Raw genomic sequence first — 15,168 nt, forward strand, 5'->3', positions numbered from 1 at the left:
GCAGCGCCCGCCATTAAGAAGGGAGGGGGGAGGGAGGAGCAGCTGGGAGGTGGGAGGGATCGGCGAATGGGAGCGCAAGGGGGGCGGGGCCGCGGGGAAGCAGCGGCGGGGAAACACGGCCCAGAGGCCGGCAGGGGAGCGCACAAGGGGCAAGAAAAACAGTCGCAAAAGCGAGAAGGCACAAAAAAGTAAACAGTGGCACAAAGAAACGCTATAAACAAGGCACAATGCTATAAAAAAGGCACAGTAAACAGTGGCAGAATAAAACGTTATACACAAGTCACAATGCTTTAAACAAGGCACAATAAACAGTGGCACGATAAACGCTGTAAACAAGGCACAGAAAAACAGTGTCAAAAAAGGAAGACGGCACAATGCACACGAGTCTAGCGACGCTTACCAGAAGCCCACTAGACACCAGGGATGAGGTGCAGGCGGGAGCCTGCGGCTGGAGGAGGGCCTCGAACACGTGAGTAGCAGCGTGGGCGGGGGTCAGGGACACGGACACAGCAAGGTGGTGCTGCGGTCTTGGAGCGAGTTCCTGACCGAAGGCAGGCCAGAGGACGCTCACCTCTGACGCGCAGCGCCCGCCATTAAGAAGGGAGGGGGGAGGGAGGAGAAGCTGGGAGGCGGGAGGGATCGGCGAATGGGAGGGCGAGGGGGGCAGGGCCGCGGGGAAGCAGCGGCAGGGAAACGCGGCTCAGAGGCCGGAGGGAAAGCGTACAAGGGGCAAGAAAAACAGTCGCAAAAGCGAGAAGGCACAAAAAAGTAAACAGTGGCACAAAGAAACGCTATAACCAAGGCACAATGCTATAAACAAGGCACAGTAAACAGTGGCACAATAAAACGTTATACACAAGGCACAATGCTTTAAACAAGGCACAATAAACAGTGGCACAATAAACGCTGTAAACAAGGCACAGAAAAACAGTCACAAAAAAGGAAGACGGCACAATGCACACGAGTCTAGCGACGCTTTCCAGAAGCCCACTAGACACCAGGGATGAGGCGCAGGCGGGAGCCTGCGGGTGGAGGAGGGCCTCGAACACGCGAGTAGCAGCATGGGCGGGGGTCACGGACACGGACACAGCAAGGTGGTGCTGCGGTCGTTGGGGAGTGAGTTCCTGACCGAAGCCAGGTCAGAGGACGCTCACCTCCGACGTGCAGCGCCCGCCATTAAGAAGGGAGGGGGGAGGGAGGAGCAGCTGGGAGGCGGGAGGGATCGGCGAATGGGAACGCGAGGGGGGCGGGGCCGCGGGGAAACAGCGGCAGGGAAACGCGGCTCAGAGGCCGGCGGGGAAGCGCACAAGGGGCAAGAAAAGCAGTCGCAAAAGCGAGAAGGCACAAAAAAGTAAACAGTGGCACAAAGAAACGCTATAACCAAGGCACAATGCTATAAAAAAGGCACAGTAAACAGTGGCACAATAAAACGTTATACACAAGGCACAATGCTTTAAACAAGGCACAATAAACAGTGGCACAATAAACGCTGTAAACAAGGCACAGAAAAACAGTCACAATAAAGGAAGACGACACAATGCACACGAGTCTAGCGACGCTTACCAGAAGCCCACTAGACACCAGGGATGAGGTGCAGGCGGGAGCCTGCGGGTGGAGGAGGGCCTCGAACACGCGAGTAGCAGCGTGGGCGGGGGTCAGGGACACGGACACAGCAAGGTGGTGCTGCGGTCGTGGGGGAGCGAGTTCCTGACCGAAGGCAGGTCAGAGGACGCTCACCTCTGACACGCAGCGCCCGCAATTAAGAAGGGAGGGGGAGGGAGGAGCAGCTGGGAGGCGGGAGGGATCGGCGAATGGGAGTGCGAGGGGGGCGTGCCGTGGGGAAGCAGCGGCGGGGAAACGCGGCTCAGAGGCCGGCGGGGGAGCGCACAAGGGGCAAGAAAAACAGTCGCAAAAGCGAGAAGGCACAAAAAAGTAAACAGTGGCACAAAGAAACGCTATAACCAATGCGCAATGCTATAAACAAGGCACAGTAAACAGTGGGACAATAAAACATTATACACAAGGCACAATGCTTTAAACAAGGCACAATAAACAGTGGCACAATAAACGCTGTAAACAAGGCACAGAAAAACAGTCACAAAAAAGGAAGACGGCACAATGCACACGAGTCTAGCGACGCTTACCAGAAGCCCACTAGACACCAGGGATGAGGCGCAGGCGGGAGCCTACGGGTGGAGGAGGGCCTCGAACACGCGAGTAGCAGCGGGGGTCAGGGACACAGACACAGCAAGGTGGTGCTGCGGTCGTGGGGGAGCGAGTTCCTGACCTCACAGCCCTGCCGGGTCTCCAGGTCCAGGCGAGATGTGTTACTCCGGTCCAGGTTTTTTCTTTGAATTCTGGGACTTGTAGTCTTGTTTATTGCATTATAAACGAGGACTACAAGTCCCACCATTCAAAGAGAAAAACCTAAACTGGAGCAGCACATCATACATGGACATGGGAAACTTGGCAGATATGTCCTCAATATTCTTGACACAAAATGTTTTGTCCCACAATGTTTTTGTTTCCGATATCCTGCCTAACCCCCCTGCACCGTAGAAAGCACAGGGGCTGCATTCGGCCTCTGCTCTCAGTTGGCACTGCTATGGAGTGCTCATGTCGACTGATGGTGATGAGTTCGGAAATCTTTCTGTAAAACCATGAACAGCACAGTGGGCAGTTACAAACTGAACAAATTGATTATTTAGAAAAATGCGTTTGTTTCTGATGCTGGGCCTGTCTCATTACTGCATATTAATTTGCATCACTCAAACATTAATAGAAGCATAACGTTAAAATGTCATATTTTGCAATGACCCGGCAGGTGAAATAGTGCAAGCTACTCTTTCACTGCTTTCACATGTTGCATTCTGCACTGGCTTATATTGGCAGAATCTGGCCCTATGGTGAAAACACATCTGTTGTTACATACCTAAGTAATCCAACAGAGGACGCTAACTGCTTACGAATAATGCCTCCTTCAGAGAGCAAGTAGACAATTTATTTTGTTGTTGTTGTGAGAGCTGCCTTGTTCAGGAACCAATAGCTGTGTGCAATGCAGGACCCAAAATATACTGTTTACCATAGAATAGCTAGGGTATAGATAAAACAAAATACAAAAAGTAGAGAAAATAATCTGCACTTTCATTGCAGTCACATTCATCCAGCTCCACTCTGAGGAACAGGGTTGCCACTTTTGCATAAAACAAAATCTAGACCTAAAGGGACATATTTATACTCTGTTGCACCAAATTTGCATCATTTTGTTTTACACAAATTTGGCACAAACTTAACTTCATATTTATATTTTGATGCTAGTCACGTCTACTGTCAAAATATTGGAATTTGCACCATTTTTTGGATGTGTGAACCTACCTTGCGTCAATGAGATGCAAGGTAGACGTTCCCATCAAAAAAATGGTGCTATCCCCATAGCCCCATATTTGTCCCCCACCACTAATTAACGCCTGGGTCAGACCAGGTGTTAGGGGAACTGTGGACCCATTTCCATGGCTAAACACAGGTGTCCACCCCAAGCCTTAGGAACACCCCCACCCCCACCACATGGACTCCAGTGGATGGGGGCCCCCATCCCAGATAAGTAGGGTAAGTATTTTTTTTTGCCAAGGTGGGCCCTAACTTGGGGCCCTTGCATGGCACATGGTGCAATGGCCATGGCCAAGGGACACTTTCCTCCTGTGCTGGCCATTCGGGTGGTGTACCTGACTCCTGTCTTTCCTAAGTCATGTTTTTGGTGGTTGTGCGCCAGGAAATGGCACTAGTCTGGTTAGAGGCATTTTTTTGCCTCTAACCAGGCTAGTGTCATTTTTTAATGCAAAACCCTCTCCTTCCCTACCGCCACCCTTGTTTGAAGACGCTAGCCCAAGTTTAGCGCCGGCTTGCGCCATTCCTTTAATATCGCACCCGGCTGGTGCTGTGGAATGGCGCAAGCCCAAAAGTCTCTTGATATTCCCATTACAGCATTCTGGTTTCTATTTGTTCCTTTCATATATAGGCTTATGCACACTAACATGTGCATGTTAATGGGATGCATGTTTTACTGTCAGATTTACTGTCAGTCTTGCGATTTACTGTCAGATTTGGAAGAGGTGTGGTCACCCAGTTTAGGCCATGATTAGGAATTAGGTGTAGTGGTAATTATTGCATTCCAGGGTAAATACCACATGAACTTACTGGCTCATCAGATCACAAGTTAAAAACTGCATGCAATAATTGTCACATGTGCAACATACTAGGGGGCATATTTAGGAGCCCCAGCGCCTCCTTGCGCCTTATTTGCATAATTTGTTTGGACACAAATGTGGACCAACAAGACCAAAAATGCTGCACCATATTTACAAAATGGCGCAATGCTTGCATTGCGCCACTTTGTAACCCCTTGTGCCACATTATGCCTGCGCCAGGCATATTGTATGCAAGGGGGACATTCCGGCACTGGGGGGGGCATTAAAATGGCGCAAAGGAACCTATGAGATTTCTTTGCGCCACTTTTATCATCATTTTTTTAACGCCTGTTAAGTGCAGGCGTTAAACAGAGGCTCCCATTGAATACAATGGGCCTCTGGGTGATTTGCAGGATTAGTGTCATCATTTTTTACGCTAATCCTGCAACGCGACAGAGTAGTGTAAAAAATGATGACGCTAGTCACACTAACTACCGCCATGGTGCGCTGTGTTTTAAACACAGCGCTTCCATGGTGGTGTTGGGGGGGTGCTAAGGGGCGCAAGAAAAGTTTTCATAAATCTCCCTTTACATGTCTCTGGTCTAAATGGGCTATTTATCGCATGTAGTATTTACTGCATGTGATATTCACCACATGCAAAAAATAACTCATGGTAAATAAATACAATTTACAAATATAAGAGGTAAATGAAACCCAGTGGACAATGCCACGTTAACATATTGACAGGTAAAAGCAGGTGGCAAACGTTTCTGAAAGTGTAGGCAATAAAATAAAAGTTATTAAACAAAATAAAAAACTAACACCAACTCAACACTAGAAAAAAAAACAAAGGACATGCACTGTTTGAGCTGAAAAAATAAAATCGCGTACACCCGCACACGGGTCTAAACGTACATAAACAGCCAGGGAAGGTGAGGGTTAATTGCAGCAACTCACACTTCCACACCCAAGTAGATAGCCATGGATGAAGAACTGATAGCCCACTATATCATGCAATGCCAGATCCATGTTCAGCTACAACAACCCCTGAGCATTAAGATGGATGGATACTGGGTGCAGTATTTACCACACCTGGAAAACAGCACACCTGTATGGTAAGTACTGAATCTGCAGTACATAGTAAAAATTCATAATTAGTGTTATTTAACACACATTATTTACTGAACCCTGCGGAATCAGTGTTTACCAAATGTGCGAGTTTGGCCTTTTTTCCACCAAACTCATAACTGAGGCCTATGTGATGCTTATTTCTTTCACCTTAGAAGAACTGAAGCCTGAGTTGACATCAACAAAATTAAAACCGGTGACCTCCAGGTTGCCCTGATTTTACCATTGTAAGACCTTACTGATCGCCATAGAAGAGTGGGCTACAAGCCTTACTTTTCTTCCACCGATCAAGGATCTATTCTGCAATGAAAAAGATGTCTGAAGTCACCAGGAACATATTAAAAGCCAGACTGTAGAGCAGAAAAAGGAGTGGCCAGATGCAGCAAAGTAAATATACTCAACTCAAAAACTGGAAAGCACAGCAGAGGATAAGCTGTGCATCATTTACCTGTGTTTAATTGAGCATATGTGTATGCAGGTACATAGCTACCAATAGTGCAGCAGGTGCAGTGACGCTGGGCCTCCTGGGCATTAGTATCCGCATAAAACATCCCTCTTAAGCCCAATTATGGCTGCGTTTGATAACTTAACTGTGTTAATCGTGTATGTTTCTTGTCTGCATGTTACGCCACAAGAAATGTATAATGGTATCGGTACCGAGGAGACAAGATGGGGTCCAGCCCAATCCAGGTCATGAGGAAGGAAGGGGATTGTGGAGAATTTGGAGAGAGCGACGGACCTATGAAGCTTAATGAAGAATTTGAATGTTCTATGACCATAAAAATGCAGCTAGAGGCTCATCAGGAATTTCACCAGGAGATCCACCATAATCCATTGATTGCTTCAAGGGCATCAGTGATCGGTCACACATGCCCATGGATGCAAAGTCTAGAATCCAATATGTGGGGTTTTATAAGCAGTCCTCACCATTTTTACACACTCTATGCAGAAGGAAGGGTCTTGAGTTAGACCGCTCTTACCTTCAAATGTGGATGCCGAGTTTGGTACAGATTGCGCCATGTGCCCACATGCATGCAAACAGCTATGTGCAAAACTGGACTCAAGTAAACTATCACATACATACATTAGCATGGGTTCAGCACTATGATTCACAACATTCCATTAACGACATGTAAAAGCTAACAAAAATAACAACAGGCAGCACTTACATAGCACACACTTCCCATCTGAGTCTGATGGGCAGGTCTTCTAAGCGCTACTTAACCAAACATTCCATTGCCTGAAGACAGCCAAGGGGGGCTAGACCCTGGCATACAGAGGAAGTGTGTTCTGACTGGAAGGAGCCTGCATTGAGAAAGCTCGTCCTCCATGGGAAGTAAGGTGGAACTAGTGATAAGGGATTACAAGTATTTATTAAAGCCCCGGCTATTGAGACTCTGTATTTTCATTGCTTGTGAAACACAATAGTATTCCCATGTTGCCTGTGGTGGTCTAGTCCAGCACCCGCCCAAATTTGTCCTGATACTGTCTGTGTAGTTGTTGCTGCCTCACGTATTTGACCATCTTTCCGTTATCTGCTAACCCATTTTATTTTATTGAAGCGCTCTGAAGTGCCTGTGAAGGGAGGTTTGATGCTGTACACCAAAACTAAATAGACCATTAAATAATAAATATTATCTCCTCTACATTTTTCTCATTCGCTCACATATAAGAAAGCAGACACTGATCGATCAGGAACGATCAACGCCCACGAAATGAGGACAGCCCTCAGTGACGCCGGTAAGTGCACCCTGTAGAAATGTATGCAACGCCAGGGTACCAGCCCCATCCCTGTTGTTGAGGCCCTTGTTGAGAATTTAGGCCCAGATTTAAGAGAGCGCTAATATCACCACATTAGCATTATTTCTTTGACGCTAATGTGGCGATATTATGGCAAAAATGCCGCGCCATATTTACAATGTGGTGCAATGCATGCATTGGGTCACTTTGTAACCCCTTGTGCCACAGGATGCCTGCACCAGGCATAATGTATGCAAGGGGGCGTTCCCCCATCAGGGGGGCTGAAAAAATGGCACAATGAAATGTAAAATATTTCTTCGTGCCATTTTTAGCGGCATTTTTAATGCCTACACAGAGCAGGCATTAAAAGGAGGCACACCATTGTTTTCAATGGGCCTCAATGTGCTTTGCAGGTTCAGCATCAACATTTTTTTGCGCTAATCCTGCAAAGCGCCAAACTAGCGTCAACAATTTTGACGCTAGCTCCCTAACTACATGGTGACATTAGGGGAGAGCTAAGGGGTGCAAGAAAAGTGGCGCTGCATTGGATGCAGCGCCACTTTTCTTAAATTCCCCCTAGTCTTTTATAATTATACTCAAAAGTCTCTGATATATATGTGTGTGGGGGGGGGGGGGGTGCGTGTGTGTGTCAATAGTTTGTGTTTAAATATTTTTTTCTTCACAAGTCGCATTTCAGATACTTTCTCACTCCTACTCTACTCCTCTTCTTTACGCAGCCAACTCACCTGTATCCCTGCTCATATGTACCACCTTGAAGCTATGTATTGCACTTCAGTCAGAGACGTCCCTCTGGTTCTGCAAATAAATATATGAACAAATGAAGACCTCAAATCTCAATGCATGTGTTACACGTTTGGGGGGGGGGTGCTGTAGTGCTGTGTCTAAGAGATCTTCCAATGGCATTTACGCACATTTCTGTTATTGTTCTTCATTACAAATGTGGCGCCAGACACAGCGAAGGTGTCCTCCTGCCCCACCAGGCGTCCTGTACTCTTTCCAATACAAGTATTAACCAATAACAGTGTATTTGAATGCTTACATTTGTAGTTTTCTTCGTTTTTTCTATATTCACCGACTTGTTTTAACACTGTGTAGGAAGGCTGCTAGCAAATAAATTCTCCGGGCTCCAAACAGGTGTTCATATTAAACTATTGATTAAACCCAGAGCATGCTCGTGAGCAGTTCTGTGAAATGGAAGAGCACTCAAGTGTGATAAACTACACAACACTTGCCATAAATTCCAATACACATATCTTTAATAATTCCTCAACAGTAAATCAGTTTCTCAGATCATTTTCTTCATATATTTTGAATTCCAAAGAGTTGTAATTGCTTTTGATGGGATGAAAACATGGATTTCCATCTCATCTGGTCGAGAAGTAGTCCTGACTTCCCATAACCAGTCCTTACACTATCTCCTTGTAACTCTTCAAAAAACCTTGGATTGTACTTGTTTGTGTAGAGTGACATAGAAGTGGTAGATGGTGGGTGGATACAGTGCTTCATTGTCTTGAATCTTAAGATTCAGTTGACATCTTCATAGATGGTGTTGATATTAGTACTTCGCTTAGACGGATATGATGAGTTGTTAATGTTTTGCGTGGAGTGACCTCAGTAGCGACAGGTATTCGTAGTTCTCTTGAAAATTTATTTTCTTTCCTTTCAGCAGGTAGAGTTTTTGTTGTTGGCCATCTTTAGAGTACAATAGTGAGAAAAGTTTTGGTTTTCCCTTAAGTGTTTTAGTTAGAGTATGGTTGTTCAGCTTGTTTTCTGTAAAAGCTTTGAAGTTGGTTAGAAGGTTGCTGATGTCTGACATGTAACTGGCAGGACAAGAGATGAATTCAAGCTCTAGGTTGGTTGTGAGAGGAGCACATTTTGAAAAATGTGAAAGTATTTTCTCTTTTGGGTTGTCCTCAACGTCGTGGTTGGATATTGAGCGGGGAAAAGGGCAAGGTGAAATGGTTGGTCCATTCCACTTCAGTGGTAGCTTACACCCCAACACTTCTCTGTCTTTACATAGGCAGCTTCTTGCTGCAGAACAGCCAAAGGCTGCAAAGTGCAGTGAGAATCCTGGTCACACACGAGAGCGCATGTCTCTGCTGCTGTGCAAGCTCTCCCTCAATACAATTAGGTCCCCTTGCATTTTGTAGTCCTCTGCAAACCTGCCTCAGCATTACCTGTTCATCCTGAGAGCTGATTTCTCCTTCGTGCTTAGGGTTTGCACTTAACAACACCGTGCAGCAGATCATCACGCACCGCTGCGCCACCGATGACCTGCTCATTGACTTAGATGGGTTTGTCGCCTGCATGCTTCGCCTGGAGACCCTGTTCAGTAAGTGCCTCCTCACTTTTTCATTTTCAAGGTAAAGGCACTCAGAGGTATTTCTCAGTCTGTATAAACAGAGTGAAACTAAATACAGTTATTAAAGTGTGATATGTCAGATCTCATACACATCTTATTATCACCCTATAATTATTCCTTCTGCAAGACCCAGCACATTTTAATTATACTATGGCTAAGCTGGCAAAACAGCCATGTACAAGAGTCATCTGTTTAGAATATGTGATGTGAAGTTGCAGTGTTCTGTGAAAACTTCACAGATTTGCGAAGGGTGCAAAGTTATTTTGCTTTTCACTTACAAATGAAAATTGAGAATTTGCAACAACTTAACTCACCCATTTTTCTTTATTTAAAGCAAACAAAGGTTATGCGTGAGATATACCTTGCAGAAAACTGCTAATATACTTTTCTTGAGCAATGATATTGTGTATAAATGAACTCTGAAAGAGGTGACTATGCAGAGAAAATTCTGCAAGCATCTACAATTTTGTGTAGAAACGACTTCCAGAACTGAAATTTACAAAGAAATAGAGCCTTATTATGAGTCTGGCGGTTTTGAGACCACCAGTCTCGTGGTGGCATTCAGGATCGCTGCTGCTGTAGCAGTCCGACTGCCAGATTAAGACCCTGGCGATCAGACCTCCAGAGTTCCGCCATCTCCACCAGGATTGGTGATCCCCACGGGTTGATGGCGGGTGGAGGTCGCAATCAGCTAGCGCGGTGCTGCATGTAGCACCACCCTGTTGATTATGACCTCGTTTTCCACCATCCTTTTCATGGCGGTTTTACCACCATGAAAAGGGTGACAGAGAACCATCGCTGTCCCAGCAGCATTGCACTGTTCAATGTCTGTTGCTTGCAGGCGACAGCATTGCTGCAAGCTCGATTTCGAGCCGGAGACAATGCTGCGGCCAGTTTCCAACTAGGCTGATGGGCGGAAACCTCATTTTCCGCCTGTCAGCCTAGAGGGAATCTCCTAATAGGTTTGGCAGGGTAGTCGCCACTACAGCAGCAGCCACCCTGTCGGGAGTTTGGTGGACGGATGTTCCCATCCGCCAAACTCATAATTAGGCCCACAGTCTGCATACATTTTACAGTTTGGCTGAATTCAATTAGAATTACATTTATATCCCTAGTGAAGGAATATTAATGATCTTGTAATGCAGAAAAATACTGTACTCCAGTGCAGGTAAGACATGAAATTTTTCAACTTTTACAACACATCGAAAATGGGGAATATCGTAAACTTCAATGGCAAAAAAATAAACTTTGCAGTCGATATCAGTATGCCTTTTAACCCAAGGCCTCACTAAACTTCTCAGAGTGATCTGTCCTAGGCAAAACATTGGTCTGTTTAATCAGATTTAAATAACTACAGGCTTCAGGCTTTAGTGAAGATCAGAAAGGTGCACAAAAGAAAAGATGTTTAGGGGTTCATATAAGAGTGAATGGGATCCCAACACATTCATAGGCAAAACAACTGGGATCACATGTCACACTACAGGACTGAGAGTTTTTTCATGTATGCACTCCTTGGAAGTCTTTGTTAATGATTACATTTATGAGACAAATTTATCAGGCTTTACTTTGTTGTCCTGTTTCATTACTTTAAGTAGTCTCACAAAAAATCTAACCCTTGGCACTGGTGCACCACGCTTAGACCATTTCCAAAAGAACCAATAAAAAAAAATAGATCCAGGGAACCTCAGATCTCCCTGTGGCTGGCAGGCACCTTCATCTAGCTTACTCTCAGGGTGGCTGCCCCATAAAAATGTTCCATCTGTTTGCATTAAACTAGCCATCCAGTGGAGAGAAAAGAACAGTTCTCTAACCCAGTCCTGCATCATTAGCTGACACCAACAATCATCATTCTATACTTTTTTGTTGTATTTCATGCTAGCCTACATTTAAATAGCATATGAAATCTGGAAGGTTGACAAATAAGTCAGCAGAATTCCCAAGGCTGTGTAACAACTGATCAATATTTACAGTCAGTTATTTCATGAATCTATTTGTCAATAGAAAGAGATGTTGAGGATTAGTTCATCTTCAAACAGTTAGCTGTGCAGGATTGCCTGGTATGAGCAGCATTGCTTATGGATTCTGTAGAGCATAGGTATTTGCTGATGGTTCTCAATGGCTGCACTTAACAAGGCCCCTATATAACAAATGCCTATGCAAATAACATACAATATTCCATTTAGCTCCATAATGTGCAAATGGGTTTTAGGATTAGTAATTGAAAATATTTAGAACACTGATAGGATTCGTCCCTCCCCCATGCCCTATGGAAGTGCAAAGGTGTACCATTTCAAGGTCATTTGTCCATCTGGATCCACGTCCATATGCAGGCATTTCATTGCCCCTTGACATCTGTCAAGGATCAATAAGCTGTTCTGCTTAATTAGTTCCATTATAATTTGTAATATGTTTTAAATTGCTACCAATCAGTAAACCGGATCACTGATATGAGAGTGATATTGATGTACCATTTAGCTCCCATGCCAAGTCTGTTTTTTTAATACACTTTCTTGTATTTCAGGTACATTGGGAATGTGGAGGTATTACTTCATTGTCCACATATCATTATGTATTCCTTGTTCAGAGGCTCCTCTTGCTCTTGTCTTTGGAATACATGATGTTAACTACTGTAGCCACTATTGCAGCGGGTTTCTAGGTTGTGTTCAGTTTGACATTGCTAACTGTGGTCCATCTATTCTTATACAAAAGATCAAAAATGTGTTTATTTCTTGAGATAGGTCATGCAGGTCAAAGGTGCTATTCAGGATGAACCCGTCTTCATGTACCCCAAATCTATTTACTCTCCCTACAAATGTGTAATTGAGAAACGTTTTGAGAGTTTGGTGTAGTGTCTGGAATGGTTCCTGGTAGACCAGACAGTGACCCCAAGACTTGTGCCAGCGTGGACAAAATGTAGAAGGGCAGTCAACAGGGGTCTTTACTCAGTGTTGGCCAGCATTTAATAAAGTACATATGCCCTCAACCATAATGTAAGTTACAAAGAACTGCAATGGTTAGTCACCATTGAAAAGATGGGATGTGTGTGCAGGTATAAAACCAAGCTGTTTCACTCTCTATGTCTTTCTCTTTTATTTTAGAAATTTTTCAAATGATGGAAAAGGACAAGAGTGACGTCATTAACCTCACTTTGCCAGAGGTAAACATTATGTATTGCATTTAATTAATAATATCTTGACATAAGGTGATTAACCACAAAGTTGACTTAAGATTATTGAGGCACACTTGCAATTGTCATCCTGCAATGATCCCTAGTGGTGACAAACATTAATATTATCATGTTCCACAATGCTAAGTGCTCAACACTGGGTCTGGAAGACAATTGTGCTTAGAAGCCTGGCGTGGAATATTCACAAAACAATCAGGACCGTGTTTGATAGGGTACAAAACCCTGGTGCATTGATCACACTCCCCTAGCAAGAATGGAGGCTTGTGTAGGTTAAAAGTCTAAAATGAAAAATAAAAATATAGCATCCTCCCAAGACAGGAGCCAGGATATGGTTGAAGATGAGCACCGCTTCAGAAAGCTATGATTTAGACCCATTTTGCTTGTGCAAAAGACCAACATAAATCATCAAGGGTGTTGTTTACCGATACAAGTAGCAAGAGGCTCACTGTCATCTGCTTCCCCATGGTACTTTCCAGGCTAGCCCAGTGGTAAATAGCTCTGGGTCTTTTTGCAGCTCCCCCCACCCCGCCAACCCTAAGAAAGGATAACGATCCAATTCTATTCCTCAGGCTATGATTTCAATTGCAGGGTTGTCATGAACTAGGATTTTTTTTTTTAACATAGCCCTAATAAGATAAATAAACACCCTTCACAATTTCTGTTTGGTACATTAACTTGAAGTGTGCAACATGAGACTGATAAGGTCATAAAAGTGTCCCATAAATGTGCCTTATGGAAACTTCTCCAATTTATGCTGTTTTCCTGCGGCAGCCAAAAAGCGATGGATGGAAATGCTTGATTTTACATAAGCCCTGATAACTACTGAGGTTGTGTTCCATACCATGTTTTTTTTATTTCGTTTGTGTAATTACCAAGGAGGACCAACCAGATGCAAATCTACCTGGTCTTGCTTGTATAGGAACCACTCAGGCCAAACTGCTTCGCCATGTTGCCAGTGAGTGGGTGCACAACTAATGTTAGACTGTTTCTGATTTCAGCCTTGTTCGATTTCATCAGTGAAGTGAGGCCACCTTCCTACTTGCTGTCTTGTCACTCCCCAACACGCTGTAACCCCTTATCTGCCTACTTCCTTGCATCTTCTTCCCTCTCTTATTTTAGAATCACTCTTTTCCCACCCTATTTCCTTTCTCTGTTTCACAGAGCCTCCTTTCATCCTCCTCTCAATGCTCACTTAGCCACACCCTCTCTAGATCACTCCCTGCCAGTGGTGGTTCATGATGTGGCAACCTCACAACATTGGAATGTGTTCACCAGAGCTGCCATTTCATAACAGCATCATGTCATACAAACATACACACATCACAGAATTACCAAAAATGTATACAGCTGAGATGTCTTTTTTGAAGTTGTAATATTTACAAATTATCAAATGAAACTAAGTGAACTTTAATAATAATTTGAAAAAGAAGCATACATCTGTGTATTAAAACGTATAAAACAACACTATTGAGGCTGCTGCTAAAATGTATTCAAGTCAACTTTGACCAAAAGATCTTCAGTGCACCATATATTTATCTTGCCGTAATGTTTTTCAAGGAGGTGAATTTGTGAAAAAACAGCTTCAGAAGTGCATTTAATATTTGCACAAGTGCCCTTTTAAAAAAAATGTCTAACTAATTTTCTTCTCTTTCCGTTTGTATTTCAGTGGCTGTGCTGTACATTGGTTTGAACAACAACAGAAGTTCAACATTTGACATCAATAAATATGTATATTTTAACGAACATTTGTTCACTCGGATTTGTAAAATCTGGTGTTCGATGATTTAAAAGGTACATGCCTACCATGACATGTAAAGGGCATTGTGTTACATCCTGCAGCATTTGTGGTTTGAAAATATCAGGGAGTTTTATAGCAATGTGTTTGAGAATCATTTAATAAATACATCTCTAATTTATTCAAGGTTAAAACACTGGCTTCTAAAAAATGGGGCCCACTTTGTTTTACACAGTTAAATAGAGGAATCATTCTTATTTTCTGTGTCTCATTACATATCTGTATTTTTTATAATTTATTAGTTGTTTCCAAACCTTGATGCTTGGCACATGTGGGTCTATGAAGGTAGAAAAGGCGACTAACCAATTAAATTATGATTCAAGTGTTTAATCGAACTATTTTAACTACCCTGTTGTCTGCTTTTTCTTGAACTGAGGCCGGAGATGAAATGTTTTGTCCTGGTTAAAATTATTTTGTGTTGAATAATGCCATGCTCTATGGATGCACTGCCAGAGATGTATAAAATTAAATTGTAACTTTCAACATTGCCGAGTTTCTTGGTTCTGACTTTCTTTCTGGCACTTGTATTTGCGTTTAATTGATTTTATCCCATTTGTTTCAGAATCCCTGTGCATATAAGAAGTGCCATAACATAGATTGGTGGGGTATATTAAGGAGAGGTAGAGGCGGTTCTGAGAGGGATTTATTCCAGATAAAAGCTTCCAAATTAAAATATGTAGGTCAGGAATCGTATGTGCAAAAGGTTGCAGGTATGATGGGCAGGGTGAAGTAGGGGAGATGGCCCGTGGAG

At 43.8% G+C, this 15,168-nt stretch overlaps 1 pseudogene; it reads left to right on the plus strand.

The window, feature by feature from the left end:
• The window catches only part of LOC138297229 (calpain-8-like), a 186,947-nt pseudogene extending 172,568 nt beyond the window's left edge, over window positions 1–14,379 (plus strand).
• Window positions 14,380–15,168: the final 789 nt, after the last annotated feature.

Source organism: Pleurodeles waltl, chromosome 5 (genome assembly GCF_031143425.1).
Source record: "Pleurodeles waltl isolate 20211129_DDA chromosome 5, aPleWal1.hap1.20221129, whole genome shotgun sequence".
In the NCBI taxonomy this organism is placed as follows: Eukaryota; Metazoa; Chordata; class Amphibia; order Caudata; family Salamandridae; genus Pleurodeles; species Pleurodeles waltl.